Below are 6338 nucleotides of genomic sequence, written 5' to 3'. Positions count from 1 at the left end.
AGATACATTCTCCAATACAGGAAAGCTCCTCTGTACCCGTTCAAATTTAACCCGAGGAAACTGTGTTCATGGTGGAAACCTCTGCAAACACACAACCGGACCTACGCACAGAGAGACAAATGATACACGTGCAGTCCCTCCCAAAAAAGAAATAAATTCTGTTGAATCAATAGCAGAGTCATGGAGTCTTTGTCTGAGCCGGTCATCCATCATTCTCCATTCTCCCTGCTCGCAGGAAGAATCTGTTTCTGGGCCTGGTGCTACTGGCTCCGATATTCCTCGACCTCTTTCCCGACGAGAAGAGCTGCCAAATGCTGTGGGCAGGTGGAATGGATCCTCGACGACGTTGACAACGACAATGAACCCGGTTGATATTTTGGGTGGGTGGGTTGGGGGGAGAGAGTCCCCATGATCCTATCTGCCACTCGTGGTCCTGCCGATCATTTTAAAATATATTTATAAACTTAAAAGCACAACAAATTCACACAATTAATAATAATGCTCATCTAATGTGTGGCATCTATAAAAGAAAGAATAAACAAACCACCCCCCACCCCCATTCCCAATATCCTAACCCCTCCCCTTCTCGCCTCAACAGAAGTGTCTGTTACTTTAAAGTTTCATTGAATAAACAGAGGCCTTCAGGTGAAAGGGAGTGTCAGGGTTTCATGTAAATATGCACACCCACCCTTGGTAAATATGGGCTCCATATTCTTCTGACATATCGAGTTGGAGTGGCCTGTTAACCGAGACATGAGCCACTACACTAGAGAGCCGACAAACACACTGACAGCGCAGACCTCGTTGGGGCCAATGCCCTTCATCCCAGGGGATGACCCACATGGTGGGAAACAATGAGCAACAGGAGGATCGCCTTCCGACCCAAGGCTGGAGCTGCATGTTCAAGCAACTTATCTTCCACTTCCACTACTTGGGTGCATGTCATTCTTTCCAGACTTCGCGGGAGCACGCCTGCTACAGTGGTGACCTCAGCAGGACCCAGCCCTTCAGTTGGACATGAAGATCACGGTCCAGGTGGCTCTTCAGATGGTTTGGTTGAAGCTGTCAACGTTCTGGATGTCGCAGCCACACGTGGGGTTCAAACAGGCCAAGGAACAGTTCCACCTCCAAGAGATCACCGCTGATGACATCCATTACTCCTCCATGATGTTCTTGCTCATCAGGACACCGGTTGTGTGTTTGCAGAGATTTCCACCATGAACACAGTTTCCTCAGGTTAAATTTGAACGGGTACAGAGGAGCTTTCCTGGATTGGAGAATGTATCTCATGAAACAAGGCTCATCGACTTCCGACATCAGCCTCCCGAGCTAGGCAAATAGGATGCCCTCAAGGAGCTCTTAACCCGCACCTTCAGGCCACGCCTTCATCCTCCACCTCATTCTGTTCCTGCTCTCACTGTCGCATGGCCCAGACAGTCATCCCAACATGACTCCCTTCGTGCTATTTCTTTTCAGCTCTCACCATCGCCCTGGACCCACTTTTCAGGAACTCGTCCCTCTTCCTCCCTATGTCATTGGTATCTCCATGTACCACACCCTCTGGCCCACTTTAGGATGTCTTGGACACCAGCAGCAACACCCCAGACACTGGCACCAGGGAGGCACCACCTGGAAAAGGTCCAGGGTCCTAGTCCAACAGTCCTTTTCCTGAGCATCCAGGCAGCAGAGAAATATCAATGGTTGCTCAATGCAAAATCCTCATTGCGGTGCCCACCAACAAGTTGAGGCACAAAGTTTTGTGGGTCTTTTGGGTTACTGGTGCCAACATATTCCCCATCTCACCCTGCCCCTCCATCTACTGTACAATGTTGCCCAGAAAAAAAAATCTCCGCTTCATTGATGACCTGAACAACAAATGGCTTCTTAAATGGCAAAACACACTGTTGAACACCACTGCCACTGAACACAAGCACCCCCCAACCCCTCAAAACTGGAACACCCTTTGAATTACTTGTCTCTGCCATGAAGAAAATGGCCTAGTGGAGCCTCGAGCGAAAGAGGCAAGGTTGCCGAGTCCCACACAGCTTCTGGTTCAATTCCCTCCTGGAAGCTGCCTCACGCGACTCCCCATCTGAGTGTCAGATGCTCGCCTGCTCACCACAGAGAACCAGATGACAGCAGAGACAGTCACACTCCAGCCACACCTCCCCAACATGTGATGGGTTAAATCTGCGGATGCCACTCACAGCGGACCGAAGAAGTGGTACATGGCAGACCACACAGAGGCCGGGCCCGAAGGGCTGAGCCACTTGCAAGAACAGATCATGTCCTGCCCGAAAGTGACAGCCTCCCACCTGAATGACCCCCGAGAAGAGCTTGGCACCATGGCCTGGGGCAAACCGTTCATCACCCTTGATGCTGGACAGCAGGAAAAAGCTTGGTTTACTGACGGCTCGGGCTGGTGGAGGTGCAGAAAACAGCGGTGTAAGGTGGGAGCGCTCCAGCCCACCACAGATAAAGTACTGACAGAAGAGGGTGTGGTGGAGGGGAGAGCCAAATGTCCAAGCTGGCAGCTGTGGCACTGATACGAAAAGGGACAACCAGGCGGGCCCAGGAGCCTATTTTCCGATCAGTGCCACAGGATTTCTGGGCTGTGCCAAACAGAACGTCAGTGTGGATGGGTCGGCGGCAGGAGACAGGGAGGCAGATCCATGGCTGCCTGCTCTGAGGACAACAGCACTGGCAGATCTTCTGAGAGGTGGAACAACAAAAGAATAGTCAGGGTCCACCACGTGGATGGACACACCTCCAGGAAAACCGCTGAAGCTGACGCAATGTCACTGTGGACTGAGCTGCTCAAATATGCTCTGCCACTATTTTCCCCAAGCAGAGAGACCCCGGAGCCTTGGCAGCATTGGTGCATCATAAATGTGGGCATATGGGGGCACTATGATGGACAGAGGATCTGGGGGTCTCATGATGTTGCAAGAACTGTGATGGCCAAATGCCCTATTTGTCAGCAATTAAAACCAAGGGCCACATTCGCTGGAGTTCGGGAGCCGCCCAAGTCTGATAAATTGACCATATCAGGCCTCTCCCCTGCCAAAATAAAAAGTGATATGTTCTCACTTAGGAAGGGGGATTAGAGCCAATGTCAAGAAAATAGTCAACAAATGTGGCAGCAAAATGGGATCAAATATCTAGGAGTTAGAATAGATAACAACGAGTAATTTAGACCAGCTGAATTATTCTCCTCTTGCTTGGGGAAATTGAGGAGGATTTAAATGGTTGGATGTCCCTGCCCATTACACTAGTGGTGTTACAGAGAGGGGAGGTATCACAGAGGGGGGAGATGATGACACAGAGGGGGTGATGATGTCACTGCATGGGGCAGCCATAGCTGAGTTGTGCCATGGCACAGCAACAAGAGAAAGATGCCTCTCCTGGAAAGGGAATCTGGCCCACGTGTCGGAGTAGGACACTGTCTCATCCCAGGGACCCTCTGATCAACAGGGTTGTGTTTGGAAGCACCCTGCGCCCATGGGTGAGATAAAGAGCCTGTTACAGGCTCCCCGACTGGGACAGAACCTCCTCTGGCACCATCCTTCACCCAGTGTGGGCAGAGAGAATGGAGGCTGCATTTAATTTCCCCTCTCCCCACCCTGAGTGCAGGGCACTTTATGAGGCAGCTGGAGGGGAGTGGGGAGGGGAGAACAATGGCATGTGAGGGGATACAGGGATGGGGTCTGTAGGAGTGGAGGGGAGAACAAAGGAACGGGGTAGCACCACAGGCTAATGTCAAGGGAGATTGGATCAGAGATAGGGGACATAGGGTTGAGCTGGGGGGATGGGGTGCGAGGGGACGGAAAGGACTGGGGAAACCATGGGGGAGGTGTTGGGTGGGGGATGAGAGTGTGGTAGAGGAATCGGGGCAGGGGAGAGTGTGAGGTGTCTGAGAGAGAAGAGAAGTTGCGAGGGGGATGGAAGGCAGACCTTTCAACAGAAATGGGACAGAGCTCCCCCTCCACCTGGAATGGGATCTGTCCACTGAGAGACAGGACCGCTCCTCCTCCCCGTGGTTACAAGATCCCTTCCACCCTTGCATACACCCCCACACCCCCCCAACCGGGATAGGATTCTTTCTCCCAGTGGACCTGGATCAAGGTGCTAGAAAGTGTTTCTGCTGCGGTGGACCCAGCAGAGTTGAGCGATGAAGCATGGGTCTACCTCCGCCCCACCTGCTCCCTCATGCGATGAGGTCTCGCTTGCATTATGGAAGATCACGGTGTTGCTGAGCTTCTGGGAATGTGGAGGGCTTCTGCTAAACCCGTGGTAGGGTTCAGAGTGGTTCATCTCCCCGGGACGTGCTGAAGGTCAAGGATGACCCGATCCTCCCATGGAGGGAGGGTCGTCGACAAAGTGAACGGCTGCAGAACTGGCCTCAGTCTGAGGAGAGTGATCAAAGAGGAACCTGGGGTGGCAATATTTCTACTGAGAGGCTGGAACAAACCACCAGAGGATCAATTCTGACATTTAGGTGACCCTTGGAAGGGAGTTAGAGGGAGGGGTAGAGACTAACTAGGACAGCAAGGCTGGGTTGGGATAAATGACCTGTTGTGTACCCTCTGGGTGTGTAAATGCTGCTGCTTCTGCCCCAGAGGACATGGCAATAAGGTCACCACAGAGATGGCCACTCTGTGTCATGGACCCAACGTCCCCAAGGTGGTGTCCTGAACAGATGATAAAATCATCGACAATGGATCTTTCGGTGTGGTGTACCAGGCAAGGCTGGTGGACTCCGGAGAGCTGATTGCCATCAAGAAGATCTTGCAGGACAAGAGATTCAAGGTGAGGGGGAGGAGCAGTTGTGTGGAAATGGAACACCCTGATATTTAACTTTAGGCCTACAGCACGTTCACAGGACCTTGCGACACATGAGCCCGTTTCACACAATTACACCCAATTGACAAACACCCCAAACACATTTTTGAAGGGTGGGTGGAAAGAGGAGCATCTGACAGAGACCAAAGCAGCCATGGGGTTTGGAAACAGAGAAAGTCACAGAAACCCACAACAGCAGCCCCCCTCCCCACACACAACCCCCCACCCCCCCCCCCACACACACACACACACACACACACACACACACACACACACACACTCACACACACACACACACACACACACACACACACACACACACACACACACACACACACACCTGGCAAATATCAAAGATTTTCTGCAAATTCATTGTTTAGCAGAAGCTGGGAAAACAATCATAAAAATGGAAGTGATACTTCATTGAACCCCCTGACGAGTCCCCGCTCCAGCAACACAAAAAGTCCCCCCCACCGACTCTCGACGAGTCCCCCATTTCGGCCTCCCTTGGAGTTCACCACCTCTGACCTCTTGACGAATCTCCTCCCCGCCTCCCCCCTCAACTTGGACAAGTCGCCCCTCAGGGCTCCGAACCATCGCCCAGCCTTGCTGATGTTCCTCTCTCGCCATAGAACCGCAAACTGCAGATCATGCAAAAGTTGGATCACACCGTCATCGTCCCTCTTCTCAACTTCTACTCCTCTGTAGTCAAGGTAAGATCCACCTGCACCCACCCCACCCCCACTCTGATGCATATCATTTGCTGCTACCTTCCCCATTCCTTCAATTGATCTGTCTCGCTGCAGCCTCTCTGTTGCCTCCATCCTGCCCCTCTGACCAGTGCCGACTCCTTGACACTGGCTGCCCTGCTCCTCACCCATTAACTCATGACCTCTTCCCATTTCAACTCCAGACAGCAGCAGCCAAGACCACAAGACAAGGTCGCCAAATTCGGCCACTCAGCCCCTCCAGTCTGTTTCCCCAATTCATTTCACGAATGTATTTTCCCCCATAACTCACTTCCCCAGAACCTTTTGGTGCCCTTCCAAATCAACGCCTGTTCTGAATCGTCCCTACAACTCAGCCTCCACATGTTCGACCCCAGACAACACCCGGCTGGAAACATTTCTCATCTCGAAACGTCAATGGTTTTTCTCTCCCGGTGAATACTTGCCTCACGAGGGAGGGCGGTCAGAGCTGCACATTTTGTGCAGTCTCACCAGAAGCCGAATGATGGGGCAGCGAACGGGTCCACTACGGCCTGTTGACGCTCTGCTCGCTGAGCCCTTGGATTCATGCCATGTTGTGTTGAGCAGTGGGGGCATCAGGCCTACTGAGATCAGGAGGGGCTGGCACTCCAGTTGGGAGAGGCACTGGGTGTTGGAGGGTAAATCCAGCTGACATGTTTGTATTGTGTCCAAGAGAAAGAGGAGGTTTATTTGAATCTGGGTCTGGTCTATGTTCCCGAGACGGTTCACTGCATGGCCCAGCACTTC

At 52.3% G+C, this 6338-nt stretch overlaps 1 long non-coding RNA gene across 1 annotated transcript; it reads left to right on the top strand.

Annotated features, from left to right (window-relative positions):
- Positions 1-3378: 3378 nt before the first annotated feature.
- On the top strand, positions 3379-5533 carry LOC138750237 (uncharacterized). The gene is made up of 3 exons (XR_011349183.1): positions 3379-3505; positions 4620-4809; positions 5475-5533. It is a non-coding gene; the product is annotated as an uncharacterized lncRNA (long non-coding RNA).
- The last annotated feature ends 805 nt before the right edge of the window (positions 5534-6338 follow it).

This window comes from Narcine bancroftii, unplaced genomic scaffold, assembly GCF_036971445.1.
Source record: "Narcine bancroftii isolate sNarBan1 unplaced genomic scaffold, sNarBan1.hap1 Scaffold_109, whole genome shotgun sequence".
In the NCBI taxonomy this organism is placed as follows: Eukaryota; Metazoa; Chordata; class Chondrichthyes; order Torpediniformes; family Narcinidae; genus Narcine; species Narcine bancroftii.
Note: the sequence above shows the minus strand (reverse complement) of the source record. Positions and strands in the feature narration are given on the sequence as shown.